Source organism: Podarcis muralis, chromosome 4 (genome assembly GCF_964188315.1).
Source record: "Podarcis muralis chromosome 4, rPodMur119.hap1.1, whole genome shotgun sequence".
NCBI lineage: Eukaryota > Metazoa > Chordata > Lepidosauria > Squamata > Lacertidae > Podarcis > Podarcis muralis.
In genome coordinates, this window is record NC_135658.1 from 57,538,927 (window position 1) to 57,561,091 (window position 22,165).

The following is a 22,165-nucleotide window of genomic DNA, read 5'->3' on the forward strand; positions in this document are numbered from 1 at the left end:
CAGATGTCTTCTAAAAGTCAGACACAGTGGTGCCTCGGGTTAAGAACTTAATTTGTTATGGAGGTCTGTTCTTAAGCTGAAACTGTTCTTAACCTGAAGCACCACTTTAGCTAATGGGGCCTCCTGCTGTTGCTGCACTGCGGCCACGCAATTTCTGTTCTCATCCTGAAGATGAGAACAGAAAGCAAAGTTCTTAACCCGAGGTACTATTTCTGGGTTAGCAGAGTCTGTAACCTGAAGCGTAAGTAACCTGAAGCGTATGTAACCTGAGGTAGGTACCACTGTAGTTGTTTATTTACATCTGATGGGAGGGCATTCCACAGGACAGGCACCACTACTGAGAAGGTCCTCTGCCTGGTTGCCTGTAACCTCACAATGAGGAAACCATCAGAACGCCCTTGGAGCTGGATCTGTGTCCCAGCTGAAAAATGGGGGTGAAAACACTCCTTCAGGTATACAGGGCTCAGGCCTTTTAGGGGTTTAAAGGTCAGCACTGGGCTTTTTCTCAACCGAAACTCAGTTCTGGCAGGTAGACACCATTCCATGATAAGGTAATAATGGTGTTGTAATGTGGTTATTACCACTCAATATTTTGGAGCAATTATAATGTTCAACGTTTTAAAAAAGCATAAGGGAAGAAGGCTGAAGAAGGGAAGGCTCACTGAGGCAACCCAGTCAGATGGGTGGCATATAAATAATAAAATTATTATTATTATTATAAGCAGCTACAGCCAAGGAAGAGTGCAGCATATGCTGAAAATGTCCCTTTGACTAGTTATACCAGTCCAACGGAGGGCCTTGTAGCTGAGGATGGAATGTTAGTTTGTGTATCTGATAAACGTAATGAAGGATATAGGCCTACAACTCCATGAGGCCTTCCTGAGAGGCCAGCAGCAACAGGCCAGTCAGAAGACCTGTTAAGACTAAGCCCCAGGAAGCAGAAATAATAATAATAATAATAATAATAATAATAATAATAATAATAATAATAATAATAAATTATTTATACCCCGCCTACTACTACTACTAATAATAATAATAATAAATTATTTATACCCCGCCTACCTGGCTAGGTTTCCCCAGCCACTCTGAGCAGCTTCCAGCAAAGATTAAAAATACATTAAAACATCAGCCAACGAAAGTTTTGCCACAAGGGAGTTGGAAAATGGAAAAGGTACTCGGGAGAAGCACAATCTGTTCCTTATTCCCTTATCCCAATGTAAGAAAAAGGAAGAGCCCAGGGCAAGAGTGAAGTCTCACATGTAGTTCATGTTTCCAACAATTACTGTCTGTGGCCCCCAGCTTTGCACACACACACGTGCACGGGCCCTATAGGATGCGGGAGCAGGGCTCCCAACACACCAGCCCCATACAAGCTCTGTGGGTCACCACCAAATGCTACCCCCACTGCAGGCGTGTCCCACTCAGTGTGTGCTCCTGTTCAAATGGCAGTAGTGAACATGCGGAGGCTAAGCGTGGCAACACCGAAGCGCCACTCCACAAGTCCGTTTTGAACGACTGAAGGGCCTATTTTAAACTGCATGCGATAATGCCCATTTAGGACGCTTCATCCTCGGTGGGGGGAACCCTGTTGCACACAAAGACTTAAGGTCGTTGGGAGTTGAATCTGCATTACGGGATGATGGCAACTACTGGGGCGCGCGGGTTGCAGCGTGGAAGTCATTCGAAACAGCCTACGACGTCCGAGGATGAAATCTTGCATCCGTGACGCGACTCTTGCCTCTCTCTCCCCACCACTCTTTGCCCCCCATAAGCCTGAGAAGAAGCAGGCGGAGGAGGGTCCGCTGCCGCGGCGAGATGGAGCGGCCTGCGGGCGTTGTTCCTCCTCCTCCTCCTCGCCCCACCCCAGTGAACGGGACTCGGGCTAGAACTGCGGAGGCCGCGGCTCTCCAGCTCCGCGGTACTTCTGGATAGGCGTGCGCGTCTGGAAAGTGGGGAGGGATGGAGAGGAGGCGTCGTCGTCAGGGAACAATGCCTCCCGCCGCCCGGGAGGACCGGCCTTGATGCAAGCGCGGGTTCCCTTGCAGGCGAGCTTGCAAATGCAGGAACCCGGCTGCCTAGGAGCCAAGGCGTCCTCTGCAGCGGCGGCGCCCTCCTCCTCCACCTCCTCCTCTCGCTTCCAACCCAACTCTCCTGCCCCCGGTGGCCCGGGAGGAACTGAACTGTCGCTGCACAGGAAGTAGCGGCTGCTGGGAGCACACAACCGCACACACACCCCCCCCCCCACATCTCTCTCTTTCACACACACACACACGCGCACACACACACACACAGAGGCAGCTGGGTCTGCCGCACTCCATGCCCTCGGCTCTCCGCACCGGAGCCCGGCGCCGCCGCGACCCCAGGCTTCCCGCCCGCCTCCTCCTCGGAGCAGCCCTCCGAAGCGCCGCCGCAGTGCCAGAGGCGGCGGCCCCAATTGCGGTAGCCGGCGCTGAGGGAAAGAGGTGGCGGCGCTGCTCCTCCTCCTCCTCCTCGGGGGAAGGCGGCGGCGGAGGTGGCCGCGGCTCTTGGGTCGGAGCTGGGCCAGGGCAGCCGCGGGGCAAGGAAAGGAGGAAGGAGGCGAGACGGCGTCGGCTGCTGCTGCTGCTGCAGGTTTGTGCTGCTCCGGCAAGGGATCGGGTGGTGCAGGCGGGTTCGTGCAGCTGCCGGCAGATCGGGTTCCTCTCCTCCCTTTCCCATGAGGAGAGACCCTCTCACCCCTTTCTCCCCTGGCACAGCGCCGGCCCCGGCTTGCCCTTCTTCGCAGGTGGCTCCGCTGGGCTCAGCCTGCTTGCCCGCCCCCCCTCTCCCCGCCTTCCTCCTTTATTCCTTCCCCAGCCCCTCCACGCAGCCCTCTCCTTGCTGCAGTCCTTCCTCGGGCGCCTCCCTCCCCCTCGCAAGCCTCGTTCTCCGGCTGCCAACTTCTTCCTGCACCCCGTTCCCTCCCCCCGGGGAACCTTAATGGATTAGTCTCCTTTCCCCCCTCGCCCTCGCCCCTCTGCATTGTGCGAGCCGCTGCCTTCAGACCGCTGGATGGTACGGGTAGGAGCGTCCCCTCCTCCCTTAATTTCCTCCGCTCCCCTAATTGCTTCCGTGCTGTGGTGGTGAGGGGAGAGCTATGTCTGCCGGATTTCTTCAGTGTGTATGTGTGTGTTCTTTACTTTTTGGCTGAGTTTCTCTTCGGGTTTTTTTTTTAAACACACCAGGCGTTAGCCTTGCGATGCTGAAGCAGCCCTTGTCTCTTTACACACACCCTTCCCTACGGTTGTGCTTCAGGCCCCCATCTGCTTCTCCGAAGGATTGTGAAATTGGAGGTATGCTTTCTGGGCTTGTACGTTGCCGCTTTGCTTGGATATCTGTGGTGTTGCAAGAAAAGGAAGGGCTTCCATATCGTGGGGTGGACTCTTTTTAGACTCATTACTTTCTCTTTAGCCTTTATATTTGTGGGCTGGGATTGTACTGTATAGGAATTGTTAACAGGCATTTCTTCAGTCGCAAGGATGGTCAGCGGTTGGAATTCTTAGTGACAGAAACTGGAAAAGACTATATCCTTTCCGCCAGACTGTCTCGATTTCATGTGTTTGAGATGCAAGAGATGCTTCCTGAGGGCCCTTCCTACTCAGTTATGTTGTCCCTGGGAGTTTTGAGAGAATTAAGAGGTTTTTGCTATTAATTTTGCTCAGTCTGTGCTTTTAAATGAATCAGAGTAGACACTGGTCTGTTAAAGGGCAAGGGCCTTAAAATTAAGGTATGCGTACTTGCCATTCTACTTTTAGTATGAGAACATTGTTCTCTCTGATCAGATTAGATTTAATCAATTTGTGTTTCACAGACGGAACCCCAAAGTGATTTGCAATACAATAAAACTCAATTAAAATGAAATAAATGTGTTAAAAGTGTTCATCTACAAAAAATACCACCATACTTAAAAATAAAATAACCATCCCACCCACGTAAGGATGAACACTGAAAGCAAGACAGTTAGCACTGATAAAATGCCCCGGAGAATCAAAACATATTTGCCTGATGGCAGAAGGTTGGCAAAGTTGGTGCAAGGTGAGCCTGCCTGGGAGGGTCATTCCACCCGGGGATGGGGGTGTCACCACAGAGAAGGCTCTGTGGCTTCATAGGTAAAATGTTACAGCATGTAAAGTGAAATGTGAGTTTTCCACTGTATGTAGATTAGATAGTTGCTGCAGCACACACCAGATATCTCGTCTGTGAGCCCATACTGCTGACCAGATTACCCTGAGATGAACTAGTTATCTGAATTATTGTGGCAAGTCACAGTGAGTTGTTGTTTTTTTTTAAACCAAACATTGGGTGCAGATGTGTGGTACAATAGTAATATGTAACCATGGGATCTATGGAGTGTAACAGAATAAATTCTCTCACTGCTTTAAATATGTCCTTATTTGTATAGAGAAAAATATTGCTTCTGAAGCAAGTCTGAATATAAAGCTCTCATGTTAGTTTAGCCTAATTGGTAAGTGTATGTGTGTGTGTGTGTATATATCTATATTTATAGATACACACACCTATCTATCATCTATTTGTCTCTTATCTATCCACCTATCTTTACTCAAAGATCCACGTTCCTCTTCCTTTGAATATGGCAGATCAACTACATAGAGGACCTGACATAGGGAAATTTGTGGCCTTCCATAAGTTGTTGAACTACATTTCCCACAATCCCTGACCATTGGCCCTGTTGGCTGTGGCTGATGGGAGTTGGAGAGCATAAGATTCTTCATCCCTGATTTTTTGGACTACAACTCCCATTATCCCTGGTTATTAGTCATAGTGACTGGGGCTGATGGGAGTTGTATTCTTAAACATTTGGATGGCATGACACTGACTATCTTTGTTTTAGGTAGACTGTTACCACTGATAAGGTAGAGTCAAACCCTCTGTTTGATGCATTATTAATTTAGTGGAGCTTTTAAACTTCTGTCGCAACCAGAAAATTAGAAACGCTAAAAACACACCCACTAGTTGTCATTCTCCATGCAACCATCTACATAGTTGCTGTGGGTGGAATTCTATGAGGTCCACTTGCGCAATGAGACTTCCCCCACGCAATTCTTACCCCATGCACACCCTAAACCTGCTATGGGTTTTCTCTCAACCCTCCAAAGCAGATTTAGGGAGTGCGGGAGGAGTCCTGTTGTGTGAGCAGACCTTGTTCTGTGCAACAACAACGTAGTTGAATCCCACTCTGTGTTAACAAAAAAAGAACATGCAAAAATGGTGCTGTCTGCCGCAGCAAGAACGGGTATTATGTGGCATCTGTGGTAGTGCCAATTCCACCATTATCTGGCTTTTGTGCTAGACACTTGTGACAAAACCATGTTGAAGCGAAAGTGGTTTACCCTGGAGCGGAGGCTGATGAAGCAGGCTGGAAGACTGCTAGAACGCAAGCGGATAAAGACTCCAAATGAATACAACTGAACACAGATATGTGTGGATTATCTAGCCTACTCTGTGGCAGTGAAGTCAGCAAAGAAGGGTAACTTCTGTGCTGCAAGTTAGTCCTTGACTTGGTGTGCAGCAGAGCAATGTAGAGTGTAGTGTGGTGTGGTGGTTTATATCCTGGCCCAAAGAAAGGCAGAGCTCTCAATAGCCTGTTGTCTATTTGCTAGACATTTTTAGGATAAAATCACTTGTATCCATAGAGATGCAGACTCTACTGTCATGGTAGGTCAGTCTCTTGGGGTGTCTACAGAGCAGTCTGGTCAGATGCCATTGGATGAGTTTCCGTGGGTGCAGTGCAGGGTACTTGGACAAGTGTGGGTGACCATCTGTATTCTTGCCCTTCCTTGTTAATAATGTTTGGTAGAATTTGTGTTCCATTTGTTCTAATTTAACAAATGAACCTCTCTTTTGGGTTAACAGCCCCCTGCTCACTTTCTTTCTTCCATGATTATCGCCACAGTTTCCGGAAAAGAGATTTCTCGTGAGAATAATATGGAGGGGAGACAAGTTTTATGGTCATAAAGCCACACAAATTAAATTTGAAAGTCTTCCACCCCAATTAGTTTTTCTTCTAGCAGAATTTAGTTTTTCCTCCTAGCAGGTATGTGACTCTACAAAAAAAGCTCTCCAAGTTTGATCTTCCATATGAAATCTCACTGTTCTAGTCTAGTTCATGACACCTTGTCGTCTGTGAATTTGGGTGTCCACGCTGGTGGATATTGAAACTGCAAGCAGTTCAACATGCCAGAGTGTTCTGGCACTATAGATCACATGGTGTGTCCCACAAACCTTGAATCTATTAAACTCCTATTTTCCTACCTCTTTTGACTTTTTATTACTGTTTAATTTTAGGAGTTTATACCTTTCACCTTCGATAAAATTCATAGAGTAGTTTATAAAACCTTTGTAAAAGTCTTGAGAAAGAAGAGTCAGGAAAACACTTATTGGCCTCCCAACTATTCATGATCATAAAACTGCTCTTTCTTTCAATTCCCCCCTAAATTCATAAAATAGAACAAGTGTATGGACAAAGCTGTGGGCAGCAGGAGGTCATTGTCTAACATTCAAGAATTCTCCACTTTTGGATTACAGTTTTTGGAGTAACAACCATTTAATGTTGAACTGAAATGATTAGGCGTATGTAGAAGAATTACAATTAACAGGAATAGCATATTCCTGAAAGAAATTAAGGAAAAATTGAGGAAATAATGAGATCAATGGCTGCCATCCGTGAACAATTCTCCAATTTGATTCTGAAGAAGCATGAAACAGGATATAATCCCAAAGCTCGTGCAAGCTATTTCAGTAGAACCTCGGGTTACGTACTGTCCTCCTTACACACGCTTCGGGTAACGAGCTCTGCTAACCCGGAAGTAGATGCTCCTTGTTGCGAACTTTGCCCCAGGATGTGAGCAGAAGTCACGCGGTGGCAGCAGGAGGCCCCATTAGCAAAAGCACGCCTCATGTTAAGAACGGTTTCAGGTTAAGAACAGACCTCCGGAATGAATTAAGTTTGTAACCAGAGGTACCACTGTATTGGTATTGTTTGGGTAACTTCATTTTTTAAAATAAAGTGGCTACAGCTTGCATTTTATTATTTTCTGTTTTATGGACATATACTCATATATATGCTTTCATGTATATATAATGCATTAATGTTTCTTTTTTATTATTTCATTTCATTATCACTTAGATTCCAATGATTTTGTTGTTCATGAGCTGCAGAGCTTTGGACAATGTCCCTAGTGCACAATACCAAAATGCAACCAACTTTTAATAAGTATTGGGTGACACTGCCTTAATAGTTATCATTTAGCAATATATCATAACTCTTGAATAATTGATGTACATATTTACCTCTGCTCTTAGGAATAGTTGATAGGTTTTTAATTTCTACCTATTACAGGAACATTCTCGACATTTTCTATTTAGGTGGTATATAATGTTGTCAAATCTTACTGCAGAATTCAGTGCCGCAGCTAGCCAAGAATGTACCATAATCCAAAAACTTCGATATTGTAGACCTTGATATGCTAGATACATAGGAAAATGTGATTATTTGTGTCTTGTTGTAGGACATGGTGGTTATTTTCATGGTCTCCAAAACCACTTGACTGTTCTGCAACTGCTGCGAGGCATTGATTCTTAAAAGCCCACAGCATGTGTACAAGGATGAAGTGGTTACATTTAGGAAAAGTTGCTTAAGGAGTGTTTGATACACATTTTTAAGTTTTCCGAAGTCCTGCTTAATGACCCAGCTCCCTGGTCTTTTTCTGTGAAATTAGAGCTAAACCAATGGCAAAGTGAGTCTGTGACACTCCTGCCTGTAAAACTCCTCTGTGACATCAGAACAGATCATCAGATCAGACACTGGCATCAGGAGGAGCCAGAGAGAGGGTGGCCAGCGCTCAGAAGGATGTGTTGGGGAGAGCAGGATTGTGATGAAGTAGGTTTAACAGTAACTGCTTTGCTAATGGACCCTTGGCTATTTGTAGAATAACTGTCCCTGTTGTTTCTTTAAAGTATTGGAGGTTATTACTTTTCCTTTAGATGATAGATATCGCTTTTGGTACTGAAAGAGCCATCACATGCCTTAAAGTCTAGCGGAAGAGGCCCTGCTATCCAGGCAGGCAAGATGAGGACAGGGCTTTCTCTCTCTCTCTTTTACAGGGAATTGCTGCATTTTACAGAGGGGGAACCTAAACTGAAATCAGTGGGAAATGTAAGGAGCCATGTTATGGGTTGGTTACAATATCACCAGTTACATGAAATGATTAAAATAGACAGGAAAAATGGTTTTTCGGACCACAGCTCACAATTTGAAAAAGAACTTCTACAAAACAAAGAAAAGCTTTTGTCTAAAATGTACAATCTGTTATTAGATTGGGAAACAAAAGACGAGCTTGTCAGAGCCTCTGTGATACACTGGGCAATAGATATGGGACATAATATAGATTTTAACCTAGGCCAGGCTTCCTCAACCTTGGCCCTCCAGATGTTTTTGGCCTACATCTCCCATGATCCAGTGGTCAGTGATCCAGTAGCAGGACCAGTGGTCAGGGATGATGGGAATTGTAGTCTCAAAACATCTGGAGGGCCGAGGTTCAGGAAGCCTGGCCTAAGTGGTTTGTTGTGCATGTTGATAGTGGATTTACTGATTTTTTTACAATCCAGTTTGAATCTCTGGAATTTAAACATTGTAGGGTGCAATAAACCAGAAGTTCAGTGTCATTTGATTTTGCTGAGGGAACTAGCACGTACTTTAATTCTCTTCCTTTGAAATAGAAGGAATTTATTTTTTGCCTGGATTGTACTCCTTGTGGTTATTTATTTATACCCCACCCTTATTCCTGCCTTTATAGACATTAATAATAATCTTTGAGCTGATGGGTGAAAATGTGTGGGTGGCAGCTAGGAACTTTTTAATCTGAAAAATAGACAGGCTATCCATGGGATAGAATGGCAAAGTGTGCAGGATTCTCCGCATATTTTACTGAGGGAGCAATAGGAAAGTATTAGAGTTGGTAGAGTGCAAACCCTGTGTGTACAGATATGTACACAAGTTGCATACCAATAACTTAAATGGAGCACTTAGCAGAAATGGTTAGGCATGTAGACTGTAAAAGTGGGGGGAAAGGAGTTGGAAATGCATTTTGAGGTTGCCTGACTCTGTTGCTATGATGAAATTTTGTATGATGCATCACAAGGAATCTTATTTCACATCTGTGATTGCCCATTTTGAAATACGGTTATTGACTCATGCTTTCACAGGTGTATGAATACCTAAGGTAAGACAAGGAGGGGTTCCCAGATAATTACTTTGATAATTGGCAGACTGAATTCTGTCTTGTGATTTTCAAATGGCCTACAGACAAATTTGGAGGTGAGAATATAACTAATAAAATCTCAGTAGCTCATAAAGTTGAACTTTCTGCTTGCAATCGAAACAGCCCAGAGTTATTGAGGTTTTTGGGGGGAGGATTGCCCAGAGTTGTTGAGTTTCTTTTGGGGGGTGGCCCAGAGTTATTGAGCTTTTTAAGCCGCCCATTGCCCGCCCTATTACCGCAGCAATAGCCAATCAAAACCAGCCCTTGCCGCAGCCACAAATAACACCCCAAATAGCCACTGACAATCTCCAGTTCGCGGCAGCAACCAGTCCCACGTCACCCCTATGCACTATCCGTGTATAAGACGAACCCCTATTTTTAACATAAATTTCTAGTAAAATAACCCCTCATCTTATACATGGAAAAGTACAGTATATATGCCAATCATATTAATTTACTAAAACACTTGATTAAGAAGATGCTTCCCAATTAATTGGGGCAAAAAAAATCTTCACCTGGCCTCTGTTGCTTTTAAGGTGGTAATGACACATACAATTCAAACTAAATAATAAAATCTGAACCAAATCCATTCCAAATCAAACCAAATAATTGCTGCGATCACTGTTCTTTATAATGTGAGGTAGTATAACTTGTATCTTTATTACAGTATTCCTTTTAATGTTGTCATGATGTTGTCATTGCAAGCCACCTTAGATGAAGTTAGGTGGGAAAACTAAGTTGCTGTGGGGCTCAATCCATCAGATTCCCCCTTTGGTGCAATTTCCGTAGGTTTGAGTGAAATTTGAATTGGAAGATTTACTTGGCGGCACTGATTATTGTATTGTATATTGGTTTTGTACCACTTTTCTATTTAGAATTTATCAGACACACCATTCCAAAGGAGACACATGCTCATACTCTCTCTTCCGCCTCCCCATAGTCTACTTAGTTATTCCTTGGTTTCCATGTCTATTCAAAATTCAGTGAGACTTGCTTCTAGATTACCGTATTTTTTGCTCTATTGGACGCACCGGACCACAGGATGCACCTAGTTTTTAGAGGGGGAAATCAAGGGAAAAAATATTATTCCCCCTCCCAGCCCCAAAGAGCAAGGGACAGGCTGCACGCAGCCTGTCCGCTTCTCCCAGAGCTTCTCGGGGCTGCGGGTGAAGCCTGGGTCCCCCCCCCCCCCGCCCCAAAGAGCAAAGAAGCCAAGACAGCGAGCGGGATCCATAGCCATGCAACCTCTCCAGCCAGGAGCTTAACCTCTCCAGCGCAGCTAAAGAAGAAGACAAGGCAGCGAGCACGATCCATCCCGCTCACTGCCTTGGCTTCCTCTTTAGCCTTGAGCAGCATCTTTAGTTTTGCGCAACAGGATGGATCGTGCCCGCTGTCCACCGGGGCTGGACTAGATGACTCCTGGGGTTCCCTTCCAACCCTGCAATTCTATGACCTCGGAAGGTGTTGGGGGTCTCCACCACTGGAGGCTTTTAAGCAGCAGTTGGTGGACCATCTGCCTGGCGTTCTTTAGCTGTAATTCCTACATTGTGAGGGGGCTGGGCTAGATGACCCTCGGGTGGCCCTCCCAACTCTATACAGTACTACACTTCTGTGGCAGGAGATCCACAGCCACTTCACACAATGCCCACTCCCAATTTTCATTGGAGAGACATGTGGCTTCAGTGTCTAGGTAGGTACCCCCCTACCTGCCACTCTTCCCCCACCCCACTTAAGCCGAGGGAATTCCTGCCCAGGGAAGCTCCCAGGTGAGGCAAGGGTTAAGATCTACCTCTGGTAAATGGCTTTCCCTTTTCTCTTCTTCTTCTATGCTATTTCCTTCTTTTGTGTTTTGTTTAATCTGTTTTTATTGTATACTAAAATAAAAGCTGCAAAGTTTCCTTTTTTATAATATCCCCCCCCTCCAAACTAAAACGTTAATCTAGATAAAAACACTGATCCAGAGGCAAAAGGGGGTGGAGAAAGGACGAAAAAAGAAAAAGAGGTAGAGATAGAGAGATTTTTTAAAAGTTGGCTTCTTTAGCCTTGTGCAGCCTCCCGCAGCTGGAGAGGCGCGCAAGGCTAAAGAGGAAGCCCGGACAGCAAGGGGATGGATCGCGCTCGCTGCCCTGGCTTCCTCCCGCGGCTGGAGAGGCGCGCAAGGCTAAAGAGGAAGCCCGGGCAGCAAGTGGGATGGATCGCGCTCGCTGCCCTGGCTTCCTCTTTAGCCTTGCGCAGCCTCCCCCCGGCTGGAGAGATTGCGCAAGGCTTTTCTAGAGGAGGGAGAAGGGACTGACTGGCCGCGTCAGTCCCTTCTCCCTCCTGGGGAAAAGCACGCAAGAGCCGCGCGAAGCTTGTGTGTGGCTCTTGGGGGCTTTTCCTGCCTGCCTCCCCCCCCTGCATTTGCTCCATAGGACGCACAGACTTTCCCCCTTAGTTTTTAAGACGGAAAAACTGCGTCCTATGGTGCGAAAAATACGGTAATGTGTATAGGATTGCTACTGTTTTACGCGGTTTCCTGGGAGTATGCCTTGTTGAATTAAGTGGAACCTCACTTCCAAGTAGACATGTCCAAGATTGTGTCGTAAATCTCCTAAAGTTCACTGAAGAATTGCTGTTGATAGACCCTGTTTTGTTCTGGCGCTAGAAGGGTAAAAGGACTAAAGCTTTATTTGCCGAATACCTGCAATATCCTGGCAGTCCTGGCTCCAGTCAAACCTAATCTTTTGCTTTTGTGAGCATTAAATTCATGCTTGAAAAGAGCCTGAGTAGTTTCTACTGATTAATCAAGTGTAGCATTTTAAATCTCATTGCCTGGTAGAAGTAAAAAAGTGTGATAAAGAAAACCAACATTTCTGTCACATGTTTGGCTAGTGAATCATTTTATTTAAGTTTGAATGGTGCCATTTATCAATAGGGGTAGACTGTCAGGGTTGCTTGATATGCTAATAATTTGAGCTTTTCGTTGGTAGCAATTTATGGGATATCTGTAAATCTGTCCCTTCGCAAGGCATTTCCCTCACTGGAAAGGCTTGTGAGAGTGGATCTCAGTCAATTTCACGCTGCAGAATATGGGTGGAATCCTGTTGGTGTTCTTAAGTTTATGGGAAGAGTTCAGATCCAGTGGATCCCTCCACAAACAAAATAAGAGGGGAGGTAATTTCTGCTGGGGACGCGGGTGGCGCTGTGGGTTAAAGCCTCAGCGCCTAGGACTTGCCGATCGAAAGGTCGGCGGTTCGAATCCCCGCGGCGGGGTACGCTCCCGCTGCTCGGTCCCAGCGCCTGCCAACCTAGCAGTTCGAAAGCACCCCCGGGTGCAAATAGATAAATAGGGATCGCTTACTAGCGGGAAGGTAAACGGTGTTCCGTGTGCTGCGCTGGCTCACCAGATGCAGCTTGTCACGCTGGCCACGTGACCCGGAAGTGTCTCCGGACAGCGCTGGCCCCCGGCCTATAGAGTGAGATGGGCGCACAACCCCAGAGTCTGGCAAGACTGGCCCGTACGGGCAGGGGTACCTTTATCTTTACCTTTAATTTCTGCTGATTCCCTGTCCTGCCCCCCCCCCCCCGCTGTCTCAGCAGAACAGGGGGGCAGGTGGTGTGGAATGCTTTAGCGGGTGGAGGGGGAGTGGTATAGGCAGAAATCACCTCCTCCTTCCCAGGCAGTTGTTGGATCAGAAGCCCTTCTTAAAGTGCTAGGGCAGCAATTGGATTCTACCCTCTGAAGGAATCAAGACTTTGGTGATGTGAAGGTTTTTGTTTGTTTGTTTGTTTGTTTGTTTTTGTTTTTTGTTTTGCTCTTCATTCAACCTCCCAACAGTGCAGTGAGCGCTGGTGGCTGATGCCCATTGAGACAAATAGGGCAAAAGGCAGGGAAGGTAGCAGCAGGTGGAGCCAGAACCAGTGACAAGCAGAGCCAATTCATTCTCATTTTGTTCCCATCCTCCTGATTTCACATTTCGTTTCTTCATGAATCTTCCAGAATACATTATTTACCAATTACAAAAGCCACTGGATAAAGAACGCTGAGACCTCCATGCAGGGGAAAAAGGTTCCGTTACCGAACAACAGTGAGGCAGGATGGAATATTACAACCAGATCACAAGGTGCAGTGATGCAGGTCAATACCTCTCGCTTTATAATATATATGCAACACTTGAGTGATCCATTGTCCTGCACCAGCCCTGCCAACTCAATTTGATTACATGTCCTTGCCAAGCAGCATAAGAGCTCTTGCAATATCAGCATATTTTGGAGTGGTGTTTTAACCCCCCCCCCATCCCAAAAAGTCACCATATATTTCTTCCATCCTCTCTCCTACAAGTGTTAAATTGATACTTGAAAACAAACACCCACACCCACCAGCAGACTTATTCATTTGTTTATTTTATTGAGAACGTTTATAACTCACCCTTCATTGTGATGGATTCCCATGGCAGGGTTCAAGCTACAGATTCTATGAAACTTCGTGAAACAGCCATAAATCATCAGAACAAACCTAGCAATAAGACCAGCTAAAGTCACAAAGCAATCTATCTGCCAGAGTTAAAACCCTAAAAACGTTAGCCTTAGATGCTAACTAGTTTATGGAAGCGGTGGAAAGCATGTAATCTCTGGGGTGGCGGTGGAGAGAGAAATGTTGCAGACTGTGTGGATGTTTAGAAAGAAAGTCAATAACGGTTTGTTTGCGGGGTGGGTCCCAAAGAATCTTTAGTCTTAACTTGAGGTAATGCTACTGGCTTGTGTCGTTGCCAGGGATACCCTTGTCATGGTTGTCTAGGGCCTGTGATGGTGTCATTCTTTCCTCTAGTCTTTCACAGAGAAGGTCTGCCAGCTTGCATCAGTACAATACAGCACCTGCTGTGTGCATCCCCATTGCGTTACTTACTTATCTACACCGAGAATGATGATTGTGGAGTTTTTGTCTTTTGTTTACACTTCTTTCCACCAAACATCACAGTCATTTTCAAATGCAGAATACAATACTGGCCTGCAACTAGGCTTTTTTTCTGAGAGCCGCTTTCGAGAAGGGAGCAGGGGTGAGTGGGGTGACTGGAGCCCCATTATTTGGAGATAAACACCCTTCTTTCACCTTGAGGTTGGCTGTGTGTGTGTGTGTGTGTGTGTGTGTGTGTGTGTGAGAGAGAGAGAGAGAGAGAGCACACGTACATCATTCTGTTAAGAGGCTTAGTTTGGCCCAGGAGTGTGTGTTGACCGATCTGCAATGTTTGACCTTATGCTAACAATCTACATCTCTGGCTCTTGCTCTGTGCCCTTCATTTACCTGGAATGTGGTTCCAGGAACAGTAGAATCATAGAGTTAAAGAGTTGGAAGGGATCTTGAGGATCATCTAGTCCAGCCCCCTGCAATGCAGGAATATACAGTTGTCCCATACCGGAATTGAACTTACAAACTGTAGTTGACTTATGGGGCTGCTTGGATAAAAGGAAGGGATATACGCTGTTCAGAAGGGCATTTCTGAGCAGCCTAGAAATTGCCTTCAGTAATTAAAACTGACTTGGAATATTCACGTGTAAAATAACAGCAAGGTTGACAGGGCTCATTACTGGGGTTCAAGAATTACTTGTTGTGTTTCTTCCCCTCTACTCCAAGAAAAATCCAGTTGTTGTTTTTTTTAAAAAAATTAACACTTCTGTTGATCCCTTTTATACACGAGTTGTTCCTTTTTGGCTACGTAAGCAACAGCATTCACACCAGAAAATAAAAGGAATGGATATGAATTGTGTCATATTGATGATGCTTGATCTGAAAAACAGGTTCTTTCCCCATGATTCCTTATTTGCAGAAAAGCAGTTTTTAAAAAATATATATATAGTTATATCCTGCTTTTCTACGGTCACAGAACCCAAGGTGGTCTACACGTGGATCTTAGATGACCACCCATCCAGTCTCTGATCACACCCAGGCTGGCTTAGCTTTAGCTTCAACAATGTGTAACCTTTAACTTAGTGTGTTTTCTAGGTCATCATTGAGTCATTTCAAAGCAACCTATAAATATAGGTAGGTTTTACATATCTGTATTCAAACTTAATCTTAACCAGGTGATTTTTAAAAAGTTAAATCTGATCTCCCCCCCCCCTTTTTTTTTTTTTAACCTTGCCCTGATTTTTTTCTGGGGGTGGGAGTTTGGGAATCATTGACTTAAATAGAAATAGTTTGATCAGAATTAGTCACTGAAACTTACTGCTTTTGTCCATTTCCCCCCATGTAATCCCTTAGCCAGTAATATATTTCTGTTGATTAAACGGATGTTTCCTCATATTGCTGGCCTTCTAATATTTGCTGCCGTTATCCCCAGCAGGTTGCAAGGACTGTATCAGGTTCCCTCCCCCCTCGTTCTTAATTTCTTTTTCCTGGCATTGTTTCCTTTTTCTTTATTTACTTCTAATATACAAAACTGGATCAACCCTAGATACTAATAGGAAATCTGTTCTCCAAGCATGGGCCCTATGTAGCTAAAACATTGCCATTCACAGACATGATGAGGGTATCAGCAGCTTTGAGGGAAATGTCAGGGTTTGGAGAAGTACAAGAAATCCTCAGGGGGAAACAGCTACCACCTAGTGAGCCTGCGATGCAGACTGATTATTGCTAGCAGGGATGGGACCAGGAGGTGTGGAAGGGAGTATCATGGAAATGGGTATGGCTGCCAGGAACCCTGAACAGGAGCACTCCATTCTGCAACATTTTGCTGCGGTCTCACTTACAGCATGCATAATCTAACCATATTAATGACAGCAGTTGCTTGTATACATGCTTTTATAAACCTTCCAAGTAGTTTGGGAATGGTTTCTTCCAATGCTGCAATTAACTCTTATTCTTTTTTCCCCTTCCATTTCAGAACTTACATTTAGTATATGAGGTGATGAGGGCAACAGCATGATTTCTATATCAATCTTTTAAATCACTTTCTCCTCTTCTCCAGATTCATAATTTAGTACCTGCCATTAAGTTAGCCAAAGTTCTTCCAAGGGGCTGATCCGATGGTCTTGCTATTCTGGGCGGCTGATCTGCCAGCACTGCGCTAACGCAATGTTGCCGAGAAACGTACACTCTCCGCAAGCAGTGAAGTCACAAGCACAAGAACAGAATCACAATAATGCTTGCTAATGAAACCTCTACTTTAGCCATGCGTGAAAGGCAGCAAGCATCACAAAGCAAGGAGTGGAATGCCAGAATGGTGTTGCAGAACTTTCCCCACACAACGTACAAGTTAGAAGAGCCCACAGACTTTTTCTGGCAGAGCTGCCTATGAGCCAGTAGTCAGTAGGTCTCCTTCATGCAAGATGGAGGGCAGGGGAAGCAAACAACAAGGGCAGCAGAGACACCACTGTGACATGACTGGTAGTTGCAGTGGGTTAAAGCAATGCAGTAGTGGATAGGGAGTTCAAATTGCAATGTAAATGTGGCTTTCACAAGGAAAGCATACTATTTAGCAGTGATAATTTTGGGCGGACAAAGGAGAAGCAGTTCATTTATTCATTGGTGACATTTTGATGACCATCCACCAACCAAGTCTTTGGGGTGGTTTAAAAAACCTATGAATCAATGAAATATGTTATCTCAAATGTGTAACTTGACATCTGTGGTTGTGTTTTGCCATGTAGGTTGAGCACGGCCATTTATTTGGCGATGCAAGTGTGTCATTGCTTGACCCCATATCTCCCCAGAACCAGCTGGGGTACCAGCTGGGTATTTTTCTCCATCAGATCATGTTCACTACTGTAGCCATGACCAAAATTTTGAGGTCTTTCTGCTGGTAAAATGTGGGCGCACCCTTTAAGATTAGTCCTTTCATAGGCAGTTAAATGGCTGGTAAGATCAAATATTAGAGTTGGTAGCAAAGCATTCTACTTCCACAAATTTATGTACATATTTAGAAGATGAATACTGAACAATCGTTTGCCAAATTCACAGGCATATTTATAACAACCTCTTTAAGAAAAATATTGCTGCGAAGGAAAAGAAAAAGTCTCAGATGTTTTTGTGCCAAAATATGCTGGGGGAAAGCTGGAAGAAATCCTCTGATTGGCCATTGCCTTTGAATGCTTAAAGCTGAGTTTCATAGAGCACAAAGTGGCTTTTCAAATAAAAATGTAAACCTTTTGTTTGAGGAGTAATCTGAAAATAGCAATGTAAAACATATATATTAAGATGCTCAGAAGCTCAGGGGATAGCCGTAATCCAGTGCATATTCTTTATTTACTTATGGAAGTACTAAGAGTGTTAAGTATGACACATTTGCTGGGGATTTGTTACTTTCCATAAAATTTAACTACATATCTATATGAGATTAGGGTCACTCCCCCCCCCTCCCCGGGCAGTGTTTCGCAGTTATGGTATGCCTGTGTGGTAAAAGCAGGAATGTGAATGAGATGAATTCTGCAGTGGCCATGTTTACACACTGTGCTAAAATATGGTTTAGTACTTTGTGCATGAGCAGGAAGAAGCTGATGCAAACCTTGGGATCTGGAGCTCTACCCTCTCCTTTCCTGTGTGGCTGGGAGGAAGGCTTCACCAGAGTTTCCTTTCACTTTTCACCAAACTTTGATTGTCCTTATGCATGCACTAGAGATTGTGGTTTAGAACAACCCACTTCATACATTGGGTTATACAGTTAGCCTCTTCAGCTAACCAGGGTTTGTCTTAAACTATTATCTCTGGTTCATATAACATGATAAACCAAGATGAGTGGAAAGTATAAAAACAAAACCTAGGAAAGTCCTTCTCCTGGCCACATGGGAGCAGGGAGTGCACGATCCCAAGGCTTCGCTTCGGCTCATTACAGCTTGTGCACATAGGGCAAACCATGGTTTAGCATTACATGTGAACTGGGCCAGTGACTGGAGGTGAAAGAGTTCCACTTCAGCAGTGCATAAAATGAGGTTCTGCAGAATATTATGGGAGGAGGAATAAATGGATTTCTTTACTCAGAATTTTCTGGCTGCTGTTGCTCTTGTTCTAATTGTCCTTTGCAGAGGTGTCAGGGTTCCTTTTTCTTTTCAGTTTAATTACAGAGAAAATAATTAACTTGAGCACTAAGTGGAGGATTTGGGACTTGTGAAAAAAGCATTCCAAAGAAAATCCTACTCTGTTCTGTTCCAAGAATATACTAGCCTCGGTTGAGAGACAACAAACCCAGAAAGCATCTGTACCAAGGAGGCACAAAATTTCATTTTAAATGCAATTGTATATTTCTTTTAGAATATTTGCACCCTTTAAAAAACCACTGAAAGTGAAAGACATATGTGTAAAATGAGGTGAGAGGGGAGAGGAGGGAAATGAATCTTGCTTGAGGAAAAGGTCTGTGGGTTGAGCAGTTCTGAATAAGTGAGGGAAAAGCTGGCATGGCTTGTACACACTTGCATACACACTTTCCCTTGTCTGAAGCCTCTTTGCATAATACTTTTATTGCCAGTGTTACAACAGTCAAACTTTGGAGTTTCAGGGAAACATAGAATCAAGCAGGTGCTTGCCTGGGAATTTTTTTATCTATATTTACGACAAATCAAATTCTGATTTCACAAGAGAGGCATGCCTGTGGTGAGCTGTTACGTGTGTGTATGACAAAAGACTAGTTTCTTCATCTGCAAAGCAGCATAGTTGCTATGAGAGCAGGTTGATGGGCCCTCTATTCAGTTGTCATTTCAGCTTCCAGGTGGCTTTAGGCAAGTCACTGTCTCTCTGCCTCAGCCTTCCCTTCTTTTACAGGGTTGTTGTAAAGATAACAAAAATGATATCTCTGAAGCATTGTGGCAAGTTTAGGCACTATATTCATACCTCCCACAATATATTTTCTTATTTGGCAACAGGCAAAGTCACATTTATTTTCACAGGCCTTTTAAATCGTGTTTTTACTCCCTAGTATTATGCTGCGTTTCAATGTGACTGATTTACTCTATGAAACTTGTTAGGCCTTGTACTGTGGCTTCTGATATTTAAGGTTCATGCACCTTTTTGCTTGACCCATATTTTGATTGCATTTCATACCAGTTAATTCCCCTAGGTCAGAGAGTTTTTCTCCTTGTTCTGTGGTTGTGCATTGCGAAAATTCAATCCTGCCCACCAAATCGAATTCTATCAGATATATGAAAAATCCGAAGGGACACTTTGCTTAGCTGAACTTTGATTCAGCGGGCAAGATCGAATTTTCCCAAGGCACCAGCCATGGAACAACAAGAAAAGCTGTCAGACTCAGGGGAATTAATCAGTACACAATACAATCAAAATACGAAAGTGTTGATGAAACCTTTTAGACCTCTCTGATTTAATAAATAAATAGTGCTGCTGCTCCTGTATAGAACTTTATTTATATGTTTTTAATGAGCTTTAAACATTTTTTAATCATGCTGAAGCATCACCCAAAGGAGCCTTCCCCATTGTGATACCCTCCAGATGTTCAGCATCAGCTCCCATCAGTTGCAGCCACCATGGGATGATGGGAGTTGTTGTCCAACAACATTTGGAGGGCACCACCTTAAGGAAGGCTGGTTTGAAGACGGATTGTTATTGAGCTACTGACAAATAGAACGAGCAAGTAAAGAAACAAATTCATGATGATTGGCACTATGTTATGCCCTAGAGACTTCGGGTGGGACCTGCTTTTCTTTTTGCATCTGTGGCACTTGTCCCTTTCCTTCAAGGATGAAGCATTTCCTTATGATGAGGCTTGCACCACCTTTTTTAAAAAATAGAAAATAAGTTTCTGTGATAGTCTATACTTATGATTCATCAGGTCTACCAGGAACCTGTTGCTCATGTTAGCTTAAATGTACATATGCTTGACTGCATCTGGCTACTGAGTTGAGTCTTGGTTTATTTTAGTTTACAGATTATATGAATCCTGCAAACTTTTAGTAGACTATATGAAAACAATGTAGAAACTAACAAGTAGTAGTTTGGTTTCATACATTTTACACTCTTGTACTGCAACACCCACAGTAACTCAATATCTCATTTCAGTTGCATAGACCTCAGTACCTGCCTTCACCTGATCCCTGTATAATAGCAATGGCAAGGTAGAGTTTCTCACACTTTATTATATTGCTCAGCATAGCAGTATGTCAGTTTTTAATGTCCAGAATTATATAGGAGAAGGTGTGACATTTGAAAGTTGCTTCACCGTTGGCATAATGTAAATTATGAATGCTTATTGCCTGAGAAACATTATTTGCATCACTCAGCTGTCCTCTGCAAGTCTGGATTCTATTTTCATGCTGAAAAATAAGCTCTTTGTGTGCACATCTTACATAAGGTTGTGATATAGAAATTAATGAAAACACTTGTGTGCCTTTAAGGGGAGTGCCCAATGTAGAGAGTTTTGGGCTCCATTCGGTAGGAGTACAGAAAACAGAGGCTGGCTAGAGCAGTGTTTCCCAACCTTGGGCCTCCAGCTGTTTTTGGACTACAACTCCCATCATCCCTAGCTAGCAAGACCAGTGGTCAGGGATGATGGGAATTGTAGTTCAAAAACAGCTGGAGGCCCAAGGTTGGGAAACACTGGGCTAGAGACAAGGTTGAAGAAGAGGTGATTATTTTAAGTTTCATACAACAGCTGTATCCAACTAAGCTATATTTGGAGTAGACTTGAAGTTAGACAAGTTCTGAGTACCAGATGCTAGTTGCAAACAGCATGGATGGACATTGCTTTCACACCCTGCTTTTGAGCTTCAATAGGATTCCAGCGCTGCAACACCATTGGAGACAGGAGCGAGACCCTGTCAGCATATTGCATCCTTGCTCAGGGATCTCCACTGGCCTGTTTATTATGAGACAAATTCAATGTGTTTTTCAATGTATATGAAGCTTATACAAATGCCATCTAATGTTGGTTCCGCCCTTGGGAGGGATCTTACCTTTTAGTACAGTACCACCTATGCTCTGAATGCCTGCAAAAAGACTTTTTTATTTAGGCAAGCCTACCGGGACACGTAATTGTATTATCTGTACTGCATCTTGAGCTCTGTAGATTTCACCTATATTTCAAGGAGCTCTGACTTGCCCAGAACCTCACCGTGCATCCCTAGCAAAGGTAAGGAATCTATTCCCCAAAAGCTTCTTTCTTCCCAGCTCTTTCCCCTCTTCTCTCCCCACCTTTCAGCTTAATGTTTTTGTCCCTCTGCTGCTGCTTAATCATTCCCCATTTTCTGCCTCTAATCCCACTTAATTCCCCCTCCTTTTACTTCAGTTCTTCCTCTTTCTTGCTTTACAGTGGTACCTCAGGTTACAAACAGTCCTGCTTACGAACGCTTCAGGTTACAAACTCCACAAACCCAGAAGTAGGTGTTCTGAGTTGCGAGCTTTGCCCTGGTATACGAACGCAATCTGCTTCAGGGGCTGCGGGAGCCTATGTAGGGAATGCGTGCCTCGGGTTAAGAACGCTTTGGGTTAAGAACGCACTTCCGGAACGAATTAAATTCATAATCTGAGGTACCACTGTACTCCACTGAGGTTGGGAACGATGGCAACAGATTAACACAGACCAGGGTCCTGTTTCTTTACCAAAGCACTGCTGTGTCAGTCATAATGTTAGTGTAGTCTGGCAGCAGTGTCAGAGTTCCCCTCCTACTGGTGGACATTGACTAAGGCATCTATTCTAACAGTAAAAAAAGGGGGGAAGTTTAAACATGATTCTGAAATGCGGTAACATCTCACAAGGCAGTTGCAGGCACCACTTCCATCTCTTGAGCTTGTTGAGGCTACAGAGTGGAGCAAAGTTGATGAAATTTGCTAGCTGCAGAATTGTTCTCCAGCTGCTGCAGTCCTTGAACATATTAAGAATAAAGCTGTCCACAGGGTGGAGATGCGGGTGGAAGTCTGGTTGCAAGAAATCTAGCACAATTGA

At 44.3% G+C, this 22,165-nt stretch overlaps 1 protein-coding gene across 3 annotated transcripts in view; it reads left to right on the plus strand.

Annotated features, from left to right (window-relative positions):
• The first annotated feature begins 1,945 nt into the window (after positions 1 to 1,945).
• AGPAT3 (1-acylglycerol-3-phosphate O-acyltransferase 3) overlaps positions 1,946 to 22,165 on the plus strand; it is a 71,442-nt gene continuing 51,222 nt past the window's right edge. The window contains exon 1 of one of the 3 annotated variants that reach the window (XM_077927372.1): positions 1,946 to 2,613. The gene's annotated coding sequence lies outside the window, so the exon portion shown is untranslated. Of the gene's footprint in view, positions 2,614 to 3,011; positions 3,037 to 3,166; positions 3,315 to 22,165 lie in introns of those variants that run through there. The other 2 variants (XM_077927373.1, XM_028727316.2) reach the window with 2 other exon arrangements.